Source organism: Tachyglossus aculeatus, chromosome X4, assembly GCF_015852505.1.
Source record: "Tachyglossus aculeatus isolate mTacAcu1 chromosome X4, mTacAcu1.pri, whole genome shotgun sequence".
NCBI lineage: Eukaryota > Metazoa > Chordata > Mammalia > Monotremata > Tachyglossidae > Tachyglossus > Tachyglossus aculeatus.
In genome coordinates this window covers 8,893,922-8,911,991 of record NC_052098.1, presented here as the reverse complement: position 1 = coordinate 8,911,991, position 18,070 = coordinate 8,893,922, and positions in this window count along the sequence as shown.

Genomic DNA, 18,070 nt, shown 5'->3' with positions numbered 1-18,070 from the left:
GCCATTAACACTGCATTTTGGATAGAAGTAGCAGTGGCAGCGGTTACCAGCTTCTGCTGTGACCGGAATGAGTAGGAGTTTCCAGTGCAGCCAGGAACACATAGTTCCACCTGCTCCAGATCCTCCTTATCCTGCCTAGCCTCAGCAAGGCCCTTTGCAGCTGCTACAGTGATTAGTGGTGGCAGCATCAAGCTGTTGCTACTGGAAAGGAGGAAGAGATGATTCTGCCTCCTCTTCTTCCTCTTTATTTTCCTCCTTCCATAGTCTCCTTCCCCCTCCTTTCCCTTTCTTCCTCCTCCTCCCAATTCTCCCTCTTGTCCTCTCTCCTCCCTGCTACCATGCCACCGCCATTACCATAGTGGCTGAGGCATTCCCTCATGTCTCTCTGACCAAAGAGGATTTTGAATGGCTCCCTGCTTTCGCCATTCGGAAGCAGCATGGTCTAGTGGAAAGAGCATGAGCCTGGAAGTGAGAGGACTTGGGTTCTAATCCCAGCTCTGCCACTTTCTTGTGATATGACCCTGGGCAAGTCACTTAATTTTTCTGTGCCTCAATTTCCTCAGTTGTAAAATGGGGATTATATACCTGTTCTCCCTCCTTCTTAGACTGTGAGTCTCATGTGAGACAGGTACTGTGTCTAACCTGATTAACTTGTATCTACCCCAGTGCTTGACACATAGTAAGCGCTAAACAAATGTAATCCTCATCATCATGATTATTATTATCATTCAGGTGATGGGAACCAAAAGCACAGTGGTAATGGCTAATGCAGGGCATCTGGTCACGGCCATCTTCAGTTATCCCCAGCACTATCCACACTATCAAGAGCAGCAACTTGGACTATGGATGCCGTGGTATTATTCCTATACATTTGGAGGAGCTGTTTCTAAGAGGAATTATTCAGAAATGACTAAAAAGCTCTTTCTCTTTGCAACTGTGCAAATCTGCAGAGAAAAGCCTCTCCTTTGAAGTGCTTCACACTGTAAGCTTTGGAATTCAGAAGGTTGTTGGTTTCAGTGTTTTGACAGTCTGTTAAGGGAGAGGGAGGTGTAGGGGTGGGATATGAACATCATCCTGGATGAAGGTGGCCAGGAAGCTAAACTTTCAATTTTGGCAACAATATGCCAGCTGGTACACATTAGAGATAATGATGACATTACTGTTGAAACCAAACAGCTGGTAGTTAGTTGAAACTATGATGGAAATCAAATAGGGTAATTAAAATACAGAGATTGTGTCGACTGAAACATCTAACAAGAAAAATTCTGTTGACCCCTATTGGGAGGCTCTGGAATCTTTTTCTCTGAAGAGCTTTAGTATTGGAAGGTAGATACACATCTGCTTTAGCAATTTTAGGTGCTGAATAAGAGGGGTGGATGAAACAGCCTCTCTGGGTTCCTTCCAGTCTTTTGATTCTATGAAATATTAAACTTTCCTTTTTAGAAGAGAAGGACAGCAAGGATGGTTGGAATGATATAAAGTGTAGATTCCCCTCTAGACTGTAAGATTAGTTGGTAGGGAACATTCCACCAATTCTATTATATTGTACTCCCAAGTACTTAATACAGTGCTCTGCGCACAGTAAATGCTCGATAAATAGGATTGAGTAAGCTAAGGATCCTAAAAATGATGGGGGACAGAAATAAAGGAGGGCATGTGGTGGGGATGGAGGTGGCATAGGGGGTACCCTCAATGGCAGCAGGAGCAACAGCAGCAGCACTTACTGAGTGCCTTCTCTGAGCAGGGCACTATATTAGGCCTTTGGGAATCTACGATAGAAGTAGCGTGGCTTAGTGGAAAAAGCACAGGCTATGGAGTCAGAGGTCATGGGTTCAAATCCCTGCTCCACCAATTGCCAGGTGTGTGACTTTGGGCAAGTCACTTAACTTTTCTGTGCCTCAGTTACCTCATCTGTAAAATGGAGATTAAGACTGGGAGCCCCCCGTGGGACAACCTGGTCCCAGCGCTTAGAACAGTGCTTTGCACATAGTAAGCACTTAATAAATTCTATCATTATTATTAAGTAAAAAGACATGATCCTTGTGAGATAGACTATACAAATCCCCAAAAGGATGATGATAATGATAATGATGATGCTGCAGCCTCCCATCGATAATGACAGCCTCAGCCCAGAGATTTCAGTACTGAGAACCTGGACGAGATCAGAAACGAATCAATCTGAGCCCTTGGGATATCTGCCATGCCACTCATGCTCTCAATCCTGCCAGTGGTCTTTCCACTGGGCTGCTGAATTCAACCAGTGAGAAGGCTGGCAGGGATGTTGTGCACTGTGAAGTATGGTCCATTTTAAGCACTTACTATGTGCCCAGTATTGTATTAAGCACTGGGATAGATACAAGATAATCAGGTTGGACACAGTGCCTGGCCCCCATGGGGTGCATAATCTGAATAGGAGGGATAAAAAGAAAAAAAGGCAATTCAATCCATAATTAGATATGGACATGGGTACTGAGGGGGCCGAAGAAATGATATATGTGACCAGGAAGGTGGGATTAATTGGGGAATGCCTCTTGGAGGAGGTGACTTTTGAGGAGGGCTTTGGAAGTGGAAAAGGGTGTCGTTTGGTTGATTTGAGGGCGGTGGGAGTTCTAATCGGGGGGTAGGCACCAGCAAGGTGTCTGACCTGGGAGAGTCATATGCAAGATACATAAGCAATGATGGGAGAGAACTGGCCAAGGGGAATTTGGACGAGGAGAGGAAATAGTCGGAAGCAGTCTCTGCTGGACTCCACACATATGTTCCTGGGGCCCCTTGTCTCCCCTGCCCTTCTGCCACTCCCTGAGAGAAGTGACAGGTGTTTCTGATAGCAACCGACATTCTTATGATGGAGCAAATCAAACTAAGGAAAGAAACCAATTACTATTTTTTTTACAGCATTCTCTAAACACCAGGGTGGATACAGCATAAGATAAACAGATCAGGCAGTCGCTGTTCCACCTACCTGTGCCACTGTGAAAATGATAAGATTCAAATGTATGGAAACAAGGTAGGAGGAAGAGAAAGAAAAATACTACTGAGCATTGATGTAGCATGCCTTCATGTATATTTGATGCCAGAGGAAAATAAAAGAGACTAGTATTTGCGATATAATAGATTCTCATAGGTCTGGTTTAGGCATGGTCCTGCCTTCAGATGGACTTGGTGACTTCTCAAAGACTTCTCAGTTTCAGAATGCTCTGATTCGATGATTGAAGAGACAGGAAGAAAGGTCAACCCAGACCTCTCTATTCTGTCCTGTGCTTGTTTCTTAGGCCATGTTGCCTCCCCTTCCTAGTAGAGGATCAATACCACTGAAAGCTCTTCACTTTTGTTCATTCTAAGTACTAAGTATAGACGGTCAGAGAATTCAGGCAATTGTCTAAGAATTTACTCTAGAGATTGACCAAGGAGTGTGATGGCAAAGTCAGGACATCTTAGTGCAGCATCTAAAAGACTAAAATAAAATAAATGATGGCATTTGTTAAGTGCTTACTATGTGTAAAGCACTGTTCTAAGCATGGGGCGGGGGGGTTACAAGGTGATCACGTTGTCCCACGTGGGGCTTGCAGTCTTAATCCCCATTTTACAGATGAGGTAACTGAAGCCCAGAGAAGTTAAGTGACTTGCCCAAGGTCACACAGCACACATGTGGCGGAGCTGGGATTAGAACCCAGGACCTCTGACTCCCAAGCCTGGGCTCTTTCCACTGAGCCACGCAAAAAAACAAGCCAAGGAAATTTTTTGTAAGAACATGTGAGAGGGTTTTTGCAAAAATGTTTCCTAAAAGGAAGGGAGCTTAATCACTTTCCATTTGCTGTGTTAATGTAAAGAATAAGGTATGAACAGTTTTTTCCATAACAATAGAAAAAGGATGAGAGACAAAGAAGGCTTTAAGATAAGCAAAATGGTCATTTCAGTAGAAAATAATCAAAAAGAGACTAGCAAACTGAAAGACAAACAGGAAATCCTATATTTATTTCCCTAGGATGTTATAAGCCTGGAGAAAAAACTACAAAGTGTGCAGGAAAGTTGTCTGAGTAAAGGGGCTGATGGTGGATTTGGAGATATCTGCTAATGAGTCTTGGATGAAATATAAGTTGTGAAAAATGGAACTTCTGAAGTGCTATAATGCCCTAAGAATTGAAATGTGTTGGTTGAATACTTATTGAGTGTTCATTATATGCTAGGTGCTATGTTTCATTAGAGCTTCAAGGAATCTTAGCTGGCTTCTGTAAGCTCACTTGGAGTAGTTCTTTGCATATAGCTGCCTATAGTTGTGGGTGGAGGGGGTGATGGGGGAATGGGTGGAAAGGTCCTTGTGTAATCAGTAGTCCTTCCCATGCTGTGAATACCTAAAGATGGTTCTTTACCATGCTCTTACATTTGCTTTTCAGGTCGAACTTGGGCTGTTATTGATTCTGCCCCTGTTTCTCAATTTTTCCGAGAGACTTTCCCTTCCTTATTCCAGTGATGCTTTGAATGTTGAAACCAGTGCAGGATTGCCAAGTGCAGTTTAAGTGCTACGTATTCTCCTTAATGAAAACACATATCTAAATACAAAAAAACCCTTAGGGAAGTTTAGCAGAAGGGAAAAGCTGCAAAAACAATAATTAACTTAAAAACTGCAAAAATAGTTGGAAAGTGCCAGCAAATTCTCTACATTTAATTTCAGATCCCTTTAATTTGCAATCTCATTACATGCTTCTTTGGAAAGGAGGAGGGCAGGGATTATTGTATAAGAGGAGGCATCTCTTTCAGAAGGATGGAAACCTGAAGTATGAATGAATTTAGGTGTTGAATAAGAACATAAATTTATGACAGTGGTGGTAAGTGGTAGTAATGGGAGGGCTAGGAGTTCATATTCTGAAAGGGGATACTCTTTGTGCTTCTTGAGAGATATAAAGAGGATTCTTTGGGTAACTGATATTTGCTCCACCCTCAACCCCATAGCACTTATGTACATATCTTTAAATTATATATTGTAAATTATTTATATTAATATCTGTCTCCCCCTCTGGACTATAAGCTTGTTGTGGGTAGGGAATGTGTCCACTAACTCTGTTTTTTTGCACTTTTTCAAGTGCTTTGTTTCTGTGCTCTACACATAGTAAGCACTCAATAAGTACCATTGATTGATTGATTGATTGATTCTGTACATTTACCAAATAGCAAATTCCTAGTTTCTCTGTCACTTTATCGCAGAAAGAATTTGAGCAAGTGTGGACTGATGAGCCATCTAAATTCTCTGCATCTGGTAGAATGTAAACCATACACCTAAGTGGGAGCAAGTTGTAGAGAACTGTTGGGGAAGGAAACTGTTAACATTGAGATGTCTCCGATGAGGGGAGGTTCCCATTTCTAGGGGAGCCATCTTCCCAAGATAATGGTAGGATTGTGTGTTCAAAGCGGAGGATGGCCAAGACAATAACTGTGAGTGGCCTGCTGGCCCCAATTTGAAATTGACCAAGAAACCTGCTGAGATATAGGCAGAATTGACCACTGGGAGCTGACCTGTCACTTTTAGACTCTTGACTGCACATACATATATGTACATTGGCATCTGAAAACAAAAGCCTCTTTTTAGGGAGACCCCATTGGTGAGCGCCTTCCATGGAAGAACTAAAAATGGAAAAGAAAGTTCCTGGAGGGAAAGACAGAAATATCTTGATTGGAAAATCACTAAGAGAAAAAACGACTATCACTCTTGATTTTGATAGCATTTATGTAGGCAAAGCCCCCCAAAATATGAGGAATCAGGTGTTCTTGAAAGCCCTCAACTTAAAGCCACATATGGCATATGGAATGGTACTGTTCATTCTGTGGGACTCCAATAAATATAAACGAAATTGAATTGATTTCTAAAATCAGTCACAGATTAAGACAATGTATTTTGGCAGTCAGTTTCTAGAACACTCATTCAGAGAAGCAGCATGGCTCAGTGGAAAGAGCACAGGCTTTGGAGTCAGCGGTCATGGGTTTGAATCCCAGCTCCGCCACATGTCTGCTGTGTGATCTTGGGCAAGTCACTTAACTTCTCTGACCCTCAGTTACCTCATCTGTAAAATGGGAATTAAGACTGTGAGCCCCAAGTGGGACAACCTGATCACCTTGTATCCCCCCAGCACTTAGAACAGTGCTTTGCACATAGTAAGTGCTTAACAAATGCTGTCATTATTATAAGCGCTTAGTACAGTGCTCTGCACACAGTAAGCACTCAATAAATACGATTGAATGAATGAATGAATGATGGGGAGCTGGATATGATGACAATGGTATTTATTAAGTGCTTACTATGTGCCGGGTGCTGTCCTAAGCACTACTCCTGTTACTACTTAGGCACTCTCGTTTCTCACCGGCCTCCGGGAGCCTTTCCCTGACTGCAGCAGATGGAGCCCTCCCCCGGCCCAAGACTATCATCCATGTACCTTGCCCAATCAGTCAGTGGGATGGACGGAGGGGCCTAGGCTGTGCCTAATGCAGGGCCCCTGACCACAGTGGGCTTTTCCCCAGCGTGGCGTTATTGGTTGTGTATGATGATAATTATTTCATGTACATTAGAAGACAGGCAAAGTTATATTCCCTTTTCCTATTTTCCAGAGCAATATTTGTGAGCGTTTGTTATATAACTAGCTTTAAAAAGAAAAAGAAATCTTTCAGAAGGGCTTTGGAAAGTTGATATGACAACCAACTATATCAGTGTATTGTAGCTTTAGAAATTGGCTATATGCAAATATGCACTTAGGCAATTTTTCAAAAAGCATATTATTACCCTCTTCTTTCTATATAGCAGCTATCCACTTTGAGTTTTTGAGGGCCTTTATGCTGAATTCAATTAAGACATTTTAAAAATAAATGGATTTTCATTCTCTTAAATTGCTCAGTCCCTTTATAGTAATCATTCATGTTAAAATGCTATTTAATAAGCAGGTAATTATATCAGCTGCATCATCTTCGAACCAAGGACAGCTCTATTAATCATATCTCCAATTAACAGATAAGTCTGAGGCACATGGCATTTAATTACTTTTTCAAGGCAAATGGAAGACCGGTGGCAATGTTAAGAAGAAATTTTACTCCAATTAGCAGAAAACAGTTCCCCTCGAGAGCTCATAACACTCTTCTTGTTGATAGTTTTACAGGGATTCCAAAGCCTAATGAAGTCTTGCAAATAGCCACCTAACTTCTTGCCTAGTATGAAGAGCAATCTATGCCAGGTGAAAAGAAGAAAATTGTATGTTCATTCACTTTATTACCAGTGTCTCCTGGGGGAAAGAGAACAAAAATCAGAGACAGACAACAAATAATCTAATATAAATTGCTCATTATTGTTATTATCGATAGTAGTAATAATAATGATAGTGATATTTGTTTAGTGCCTACCATGTGCCAAGCACTGTACTAAGCACTGGGGTAGTTATGAGACAATCAGGTCAGGCATACTTCCTTCACTTGGGACCCACATTCTGAAGCAGAACAGTTGTTTAATCCCCATTTTATGCGTGAGGAAATTGAGGCACAGAGAAGTTAAGTGAGTTGCCCAAGGTCAATCAATCAATCAATCAATCAATCGTATTTATTGAGCGCTTACTATGTGCAGAGCACTGTACTAAGCGCTTGGGAAGTACAAATTGGCATCATATAGAGACAGTCCCTACCCAACAGTGGGCTCACAGTCTAAAAGGGGGAGACAGAGAACAGAACCAAACATACCAACAAAATAAAATAAGTAGGATAGAAATGTACAAGTAAAATAAATAAATAAATAAATAGAGTAATAAATATGTACAACCATATATACATATATACAGGTGCTGTGGGGAAGGGAAGGAGGTAAGACGGGGGGATGGAGAGGGGGACGAGGGGGATAGGAAAGAAGGGGCTCAGTCTGGGAAGGCCTCCTGGAGGAGGTGAGCTCTCAGCAGGGCCTTGAAGGGAGGAAGAGAGCTAGCTTGGCGGATGGGCAGAGGGAGGGCATTCCAGGCCCGGGGGATGACGTGGGCCGGGGGTCGATGGCGGGACAGGCGAGAGCGAGGTACAGTGAGGAGATTAGTGGTGGAGGAGCGGAGGGTGCGGGCTGGGCAGTAGAAGGAGAGAAGGGAGGTGAGGTAGGAGGGGGCGAGGTGATGGAGAGCCTTGAAGCCCAGGGTGAGGAGTTTCTGCCTGATGCGCAGATTGATCGGTAGCCATTGGAGGTTTTTGAGGAGGGGAGTAATATGTCCAGAGCGTTTCTGGACAAAGATAATCCGGGCAGCAGCATGAAGTATGGATTGAAGTGGAGAGAGACACGAGGATGGGAGATCAGAGAGAAGGCTAGTGCAGTAGTCCAGACGGGATAGGATGAGAGCTTGAATGAGCAGGGTAGCGGTTTGGATGGAGAGGAAAGGGCGGATCTTGGCAATGTTGCGGAGCTGAGACCGGCAGGATTTGGTGACAGCTTGGATGTGAGGGGTGAATGAGAGAGCGGAGTCGAGGATGACACCAAGGTTGCGGGCTTGTGAGACGGGAAGGATGGTAGTGCCGTCAACAGAGATGGGAAAGTCAGGGAGAGGACAAGGTTTGGGAGGGAAGACAAGGAGCTCAGTCTTCGACATGTTGAGCTTTAGGTGGCGGGCGGACATCCAGATGGAGATGTCCTGAAGGCAGGAGGAGATGCGAGCCTGGAGGGAGGGGGAGAGAGCAGGGGCAGAGATGTAGATCTGGGTGTCATCCGCGTAGAGATGATAGTTGAAGCCGTGGGAGCGAATGAGGTCACCAAGGGAGTGAGTGTATATTGAGAACAGAAGGGGACCAAGCACTGAACCTTGGGGAACCCCCACAGTAAGAGGATGGGAGGGGGAGGAGGAGCCTGCAAAAGAGACTGAGAAAGAACGACCGGAGAGATAAGAGGAGAACCAGGAGTAGGCAAATGGTGGAACAAGGATTTGAACCCAGATCTCCTGACTCCCAAGCCCATGCTCTTTCCATGAGGCCAAATTGCTTATCAGTTAAGCTCCAATCATTGAAAATTTGAAATTGCTGAGGCGTCCAAAAATCCACAGTGACTTGTGGACGTGTTCAGTAGGCCATTTGCCATTTTAACTTTCCTCTTTTCAGTCTCACAAAGGACTAGGACACAGCAAAGGACCATGGGATGTGGTCAAAAATCCTGTAGCCTGAAGCAACAAATGCCTGAGACTCTTTGCCAGTTTGCCACTTTAGCTTAGCTGCATTATTCTGTTGGCAATTGGTTTAGAGAAATGAATGAACTCCCCTCCTTAACTTCCATCTTCAACCACTCACTCTTCACTGGTTCCTTCCCCTCTGCCTTCAAACATGCCCACGTCTCTCCCATCCTAAAAAAAACCCCTCTCTTGACCCCACCTCACCTTCTAGTTATCGCCCTATCTCCCTCCTACCATTCCTTTCCAAACTCCTTGAACGAGTCATCTACACGTGCTGCCTCAAATTTCTCAACGCCAACTCTCTCCTCGACCCCCTCCAATCTGGCTTCTGTCCCCTACATTCCACAGAAACTGCCCTCTCAAAGGTCACCAATGACCTCCTGCTTGCCAAATCCAACGGCTCATACTCTATCCTAATCCTCCTCGACCTCTCAGCTGCCTCGGACACTGTGGACCACCCCCTTCTCCTCAACATGCTATCCAACCTTGGCTTCACAGACTCTGTCCTCTCCTGGTTCTCCTGTTATCTCTCTGGCTGTTCATTCTCAGTCTCTTTTGTGGTCTCCTCCTCCCACTCCCATCCCCTTACTGTAGGGGTTCCTCAAGGGTCAGTTCTTGGTCCTCTTCTGTTCTCTATCTACACTCACTCCCTTGGTGAACTCATTTGCTCCCACGGCTTCAACTATCATCTCTACGCTGATGACACCCAAATCTACATCTCTGCCCCTGCTCTCTCTCCCTCCCTCCAGGCTCGCATCTCCTCCTGCCTTCAGGACATCTCCATCTAGATGTCTGCCCACCATCTAAAACTCAACATGTCCAAGACTGAACTCCTTATCTTTCCTCCCAAACCCTGCCCTCTCCCTGACTTTCCCATCACTGTTGACGGCACTACCATCCTTCCTGTCTCACAAGCCCGCAACCTTGGTGTCATCCTCGACTCTGCTCTCTCGTTCACCCCTCACATCCAATCCATCACCAAAACCTGCCGGTCTCACCTCCGCAACATCACCAAGATCCACCCTTTCCTCTCCATCCAAACCGCTACCCGGCTCGTTCAATCTCTCATCCTATCCCGACTGGATTACTGCATCAGCCTCCTCTCTGATCTCCCATCCTCCTGTCTCTCCCCACTTCAATCCATACTTCATGCCGCTGCCCGGATCGTCTTTGTGCAGAAACGCTCTGGGCATGATACACCCCCCCTCAAAAATCTCCAGTGGCTACCAATCAACCTATGCATCAGGCAAAAACTCCTCACCCTCAGTTTCAAGGCTCTCCATCACCTTGCCCCCTCCTACCTCACCTCTCTTCTCTCCTTATACAGCCCAGCCCGCACCCTCTGCTTCTCTGCCACTAATCTCCTCACTGTGCCTCGTTCTCGCCTGTCCCACCGTCGACCCCCGGCCCACATCATCCCCCTGGCCTGGAATGCCCTCCCTCCACACATCCGCCAAGCTAGCTCTCTTCCTCCCTTCAAAGCCCTACTGAGAGCTCACCTCCTCCAGGAGGCCTTCCCAGACTGAGCCCCCTCCTTCTTCTCCCCCTCCTCCCCCTCCCCATCCCCCCGCCTTACCTCCTTCCCCTCCCCACAGCACTTGTATATATGTATATATGTTTGTACGTATTTATTACTCTATTTTACTTGTACATATTTATTCTATTTTATTTTGTTAATATGTTTTGTTTTGTTGTCTGTCTCCCCCTTCTAGACAGTGATCCCACTGTTGGGTGGGGACCATCTCTATATGTTGCCAACTTGTACTTCCCAAGTGCTTAGTACAGTGCTCTGCACACAGTAAGTGCTCAATAAATACAATTGAATGAATAACTGCTGGTGACAGAATATTGTTTTCAACAACAGATGTTCCATTTTGACATCCCAGTTTCGATGGGAAATTGCTATATGGCTGGAAAGCAGCTGGTAAAAAAGGTATGTGTGCTGGTGAATGTTTTGCCCTTATTTATTTATTTGTCCAGGTGTTAACAACTTATGGTCAATTTGAAATGTAATTTTCAAATACTTCATAAATCGAAGCCACCATCATCAGAGAATGAAATAGCCTCACTGAGGGTCAATGAACACAGAAATGTGTGCAGTTCAAAGTCTTGATTGGCAATAAATTCTCTAGGCTCTTCACTATTATTGAAAAATATTCTGGAAAGAAAAATATTAAAACAAACATTTGTATTAAAATAAAGAAAACATTTGTGTATTATGGAAAGTCCAAGGTATATAAAAGGAATTTCTTTATTTTCATTTTTGAAGCTTTTTAACATCAAAAAAGTAGCAACTGGAGATTTTTTCTTACATGTAGTAAGAAAAACAAGCCCTACTAGTCTCGCAGTCTGCCAGATTCCCTTTCAAAGTGAGTTTTTACAATGTATAACCTCTCCAAATTGCAGATTTATGCAGAAAAATAAGGGATAATGATAAGGAATCTGACAAATCTTTTAACTATAACAGTGCTAGTGAGGCTACTATAATTTATGCACAGATACTGATTCTAATTAAGTAATAGCAGAGGTTGCCTTTGAATTTATGAGGCTATAATCAACTCCCTTGTGTTCAATAAATGCCACAGCTACAGTCTGTGGTGTTAATTTCACACTACAGTGGGAGCTAGTGATTGTTGCCAAATATACTCATAAGTCACAGGCAATTTGGATTATTACTGTAGTGCACACTGCATCAAGAAATAAGCTAGTCCATAATCACTTTTTAAAGTCATTACTGAGAATTTTAGCATTATAATGCCTGTGTCTTTAATAAAGCTTAGTGGAGTTGCTTCCTACCCTAGAAAATGATCTTCATAGATACTGTAAATACTAACAGTCCTTGATGCAAATAACAGGTAACAAGTTTCTCCCTCCTCAGTTTTCTGGCCAAACAGATCTCTGGGCATAAGAGATCTGTAAAGCCCCATTTTTTCCTGTAAATCACCTCAAGTGAGATAGTCTTACTTGAGGTAAGGATATACTTACAGTCTATACTTAGACTGTGAGCCCAATGTGGGACAGGGACTGCATCCAATCTGATTAACTTGTATCTACCCCAGAGCTTAGAATGGTGCTTGACACATATTAAGTGATTACCAAATACAATAATAATAATAATAGAAATGATATTCCCTTAGGCAGAACTGCCAATTTGGGATCAAATTCTATTTGATTTCCCAACAGCGAATGGTTATTCCCAACTCAAAGAGCTTGCTGGCTAGAATATGTGCTGTTCACTTTCAATTTCCTGAAGTATGGTGTCAAGGAAGACACTCACTTTGTGGTTTAACATTAGAATCACTTTCCTAAAAGTATCATGGAAAAAAGATGGGAAGCTGGAGAAACTCAGAAAAACATATAACCTCTTTTTTCCCCCCAACATAGGTGGCATAAATTGTGCCAGTTGAAATTTATAAGAAACTCCACATGGAACCATTTATTATTCAGAATATTATTTGTTAATCCAAACCTGACAGAAACCATTTTGGACCGGTTACCTGTTGCCTGATGTCAGTTAATTGGCTAACTGCTGTCAATTAACTCCAAGGGATGGTTTGAGGGGATGCTGTTTGGGAGTAGCCCTGGAAGAGGGGAGAGGGACAAGAAGAGCCAAATTCCAAAAGGACGTTCAATCTGTTGATCAGTCCTCTCCTCTCCTTCTCTGCTCTAATTGAACAAAGGAGAAAACTAAGAAGCAGAATCTGGCATTTTCTCCCAGCCCTACTGACTTTTTGTCATCTAGGCATCTCCTTTGGCCCCCCTGGTTTACTGAGGGGGGCCAATTCTCTCTTCATCAGAGAGAATTCTTCTGTTTCTTTTTTTCTTATGGTATTTTTTAAGTGCTTACTATGTGCCAGGCACTGTACTAAGTGTTGAGTTAGTACAAGATAATCAAGTTGGACACAGTCCATGTCTCATAATAATTATTATTATTATGGTATTTGTTAAGCACTTACTATGTGTCAAGCCCTGTTCTAAGTGCTTGGGAAAATACAAGGTAATCGGTTTGTCCCACATGGGGCTAACAGTCTTAGTCCCCATTTTACAGATGAGGTAACTGAGGCACGGAGAAGTTAAATAGCTTGCCCAGGTCACAAAGCACACAAGTGGTGGAGGCGGGATTAGAATCCATGTCTTCTGACTCTCAAGCCTGTGATCTTGCCAGTAAGCCACACTACTTCAGATGAAGTAACTGAGGAACAGAGAAGTGAAGTCACTTGCCCAAGGTCACACAGCAGACAAGTGGTGAAGCCGGGATTAGAACCCATGTCCTTCTGACTCCCAGGCCCGCGATCTCTCCACTGGGCCACACTGCTTCCCTAGTACAATAGAGTGCAATAGAGGTACAACAGTGGCACAATAGTACAATAAAGTAGAGTAGAGTTAGTAGACATGATCTCTTCCTTCAAGCAATTAACCACCCTGGGGGTTACCACAAATTTGTGATTGGAGCATTTGAACATCATTTCTTGAGGAATCAATCAGCAACAAAAGTAAAAGACAAACTTTGCCTCATGCCTGATGGACAAGCGGAGACAGAGGCTTCCTGCTGACTTCCAGCACCTGTTCTGCTTCCTGTGATTTGTTAGGCAGCCCATTGTCTAACATATTTTCCAGCACTATCAATCTTAAATCTTGTTCTGCATTTTCTTAAGGAAATCCAGGGATGCTTTCATTGGAAGACTAGTTACAAATTTCGGGATTGACATTCAAGAAAAAAAGACATGGAGAATCTAGCAGGGGAAGCAGACACTAAAATGAAGTACAGGTAGAGGGAATCATCAGAGTCTAAAGATGTATACATGAGTGCTATGAGGGGAGGAGGGCAGAGTGAGTACCAAAGTGCTTAGGTACCACAGAAGTAATAATCATGATTGTGCTATTTGTTAAGTGCTTTCTATGTGTCAAGCACCATCCTAAGCACTGGGGAAGATACAGGATAATCAATTTGGACACAGTCTCTGTCCCCCAAAGGGCTCACAGTCTAGGTAGGGAGGAGAACAGGTATTGAATCCTCATTTTTACAGATGAGGTAACTGAAGTACAGAGAAGTGAAGTGATTAGCCCAAGGTCACACAGCAGGCACTTGGTGGAGCCGAGGTCAGAACCTAGGTCCTCTGACTTGCAGGCCTGTGCTCTTTCCACCAGGCCATGCTGCTTCTAAGTGCTGGAGGAAATAGAGTGAAGAGATGAGAAGCACAAGAAGCAGTATGGCCCTAGTGGACAGAGCCCAGGCCTGGGAGTCAGAAGGTCAAGGGTTCAAATCCCGGCTCTGACACTTGTCTGTTCTGTGACCTTGGGAGAGTCACTTCATTTCTTTGTGCCTCAGTTACTGCCTGTGCAAAATGGGGATTGAGACCATGAACCCCACATGGGGCAGGGACTGTGTCCAACCCGATTTGCTTGTAGCCACCCCAGCACTTAGTACGGTGCCAGGCACATAGTAAGTGTTTAAAAATACCATAATTATTATTATTATTACTATTGTTATCATTATTATTATGAGAGATTAATCAGGGAAGGGCTCCTGGGGAAAATAGGATTTCAGAAGGGCTTTGAAGATGGGAAGAGAAGCAGCGTGGCTCAGTGGTAAGAGCACGGGCTTTGGAGTCAGAGGTCACAGGTTCAAATCCCAGCTCTGCCAATTGTCAGCTGTGTGACTTTGGGCAAGTCACTTAACTTCTCTGTGCCTCAATTACCTCATCTGTAAAATGGGGATTAAGACTGTGAGCCCCCCATGGGACAAGCTGAGCACCTTGTATGTACCCCAGCGCTTAGAACAGTGCTTTGCACATAGTAAGCGCTTAATAAATGCCATCAAAAAAAAAAAGTATGTAGGTTTGGGAATTTTCTTTTCCCAACAAGAATTTGGGAAACATGCAGACTTGACCACTGAATAAGGGAATGGGAGGAAAGAAACTTACATATAAAAGTCCAAAAGAAAGTCATTCAAGTAGCCTAGGTGAAACCCCTTCAGAATGTCGCCGACTGAATAGCGTGCAGACTTACTGTAAATTCTGCTCTGGCTCTGTTGCTATCTAGCTGGACTTTATTTTCCCCAGTGGTTGAGTCAATGGTTGGTAGTTGATAGAGCCATCTGGATCATAGATCCAATAAGGGTAATTGTCCTGGTCCTATGAGGAGCAATGGTGGAAAGATAGGGGCGGTCCTGCTCCCAAGGCTTGATCAGTTACATCCACTTCCTCCTGCATTCTCCAGCCGCCAATCAGTTAATCATATTTATTGAGCATTTAGTGTGTGCAGAGCACTGTACTAAGCCCTTGGGAGAGTACAATACAACCCTATTGAGAGCTCACCTCCTCCAAGAGGACTTCCCATACTGAGCCCCCTTTTTCCTCTCCTCCTCCCCATCCCCACCCGCCCTACCTCCTTCCCCTCCCCACAGCACCTGTATTTAGGTTCATACAGATTTATTACTCTATTTATTTTACTTGTACATATTTACTATTCTATTTATTTTGTTAATGATGTGCATTTAGCTTTAATACTATTTGTTCTGACGACTTGACACCTGTCCACATGTTTTGTTGTCTGTATCCCCCTTCTAGACTGTGAGCCCATTGTTGGGTAGGGACCGTCTCTATATGTTGCCAACTTGTACTTCCCAAGCGCTTAGTACAGTGCTCTGCACACAGTTAGTGCTCAATAAATATGATTGAATGAATGAATGAATGAACCCAATTAGCAGACAGGTTCCCTGCCCATAACGAACTAGCTCCCACCTTCCCAGCCCTATTCTACGTAGCTGCAGCAGCTCTCTATGGTGCGGGCCCAGGGCTGTCTGGAGGGCTGAGAAGGCAGATTATCTTTTGAGAAGCCTGGCAACACTACAAATCAATCAACCAATGGTATTTATTGAGCACTTATTGGGTGAAGAGCACTATACTAAGCCCTTGGGAGAATATGATAAAACAGAGTTGGGAGCCACATTCCCTGCCCCCGATTAGCTGGTCAATCTGTGGGGGAAAGATCTAAGGGCACAGCTTCCACTCTTTAAATGTCTATTTTAAAGGCTGTACCCCCCTGTGGCTTATAAACTCCCTGGGGGCAGGGATTACATCTACCAACTCTATAGCATTGTACTTTCCCAAGCGTTCTGCACACAGTAAGCACTCAATAATTCCAGTGATGGATTGATTTATTCAACAATCTTTCTACTTCTCCCCTCCACCCCCAAGCATGACAGGGTCCTGCACACTCCATCCCAGAACCTCTTAAGAGTGGCCCTGTAAGTAAGATTCCTAGAACACAGGCCACAGGGTACCATTTTGTGCTCTGCAGCACAAGGTACAGCAATTATCCACCCTGAGGGGTGACCACAAGTCTTTGATTAGAGTCTTTGAATATCATTTCTTGAGGAGCCAACAATAAAACTAAAAGGCAAACTTTACCTCGTGCTTGATGCACAAGCAAATATAGTCAGAGGTTTCCTGCTGATGTCCAGCTCCCTTTCTGTTTCCTGTGACTTGGTAGGCAATCCATCGTCCAAAATATTTTCCAGCACTAACAATCTTTAAATCATGTTCTTTATTTTCTTAAGGAAATCCAGGGTTACTTTAATTGGAAGACTGGTTACAAATTTCAGCATTGACATTCAAGAAAAAAGGACATGGAGAATCCATGGAGGGGTGGGGAGAAAGACAGAGAGAGACCAAGACAGAATTCTCTAAGAAATTTTCTGCTAGCTTCCCATGCCAGCAAAGATTCAAAATTGCAAGGGATGTAGAGGATGATTTTTTCTTAGGAATCTTGCTGACTGGCCAAGGTAAAATAAAAGATATCTGGTTACAAAAATTATTGCTAATTTATTGCTTTCTCTTTTGTCTAGGTAACATGGTTTTATTTTTCTTTCTAGGTTATTTGTTGAAGCTCCTTTAAGTTTGGAATTATGCAGTTATTTGGGGTTTATTTCATTTATTTAGGGGTTAAGACTTGATTTTCTTGGAATCTTTTGACAGTTTCCTCGGTGTTCTACCCAAGGCAGCCTCTGATTGTACCTAGTTCCTCACAAATGATTGACAGCAGTTTTGCTATTAATAAACTAACTTCAGACAATAGGGAACTGTTTCAAAAGGATGAGTTTTCTTTGTTAACAAATAACATTCTGAATAATACATGGTCACAGGTGGAAAAGAAGACTGTAATTCAATCAATTTGTTTGGATGATGTCATAATCCACAAGGACAGCAGAGTGCCTGCAATTCAATCCTTTCAAATTCATTTCTTCCAATATTCGCAGCAGTGCTCCAAAGGGCTTCAACCTGCATTTACTTCATCTCTTCCAACCTTTGGATATTTTAGTTTATCACAGGATAGACTCAAGAGATGTAGAAAAGGATGAATTCATTTTTTTTTAACATGGTTTAAAAGTGAGTCTAAAAAGTAGGGTATTGATACTGAGATGGAGGGGAAAGAACTAGGGAATAGAGGGGAAGATAAGTATGATTCCTTTTCACCTTCTGACCCTGAGATTTGCAATCCATGGGAAAGTTCCTCGGTGGGGGGGGGGGGGGGGGGGGTGTGTGTGTGTGTGTGTGTGTGTGTGTGTGTGTGTGTGTGTGTGTGTGTGTGTGTGTGTGTGTGTGTGCGCGCGTGCCTTTGGAGTGTCTTTTATCTGTTAAACATAATTGCAAAATTCCTCTTTGAGAAAGGACTGTACCATAGTGGCCTGTATTTTGTCAGCATTTGATTAGATATTACAACCTGCTCAACCCTTTTAAAATCACAATTAGAAATTCAGTAAACCTCAGTCATCTATTCTTGTACTTCCCAAATGCTTAGTACAGTGCTCTGCACTCAGTAAGCGCTCAATAAATACAATTGAATGAATGAATGAATTAATTAATCTATTCAATCCATGTATTCAGCAACATTTACAGACTCACTTA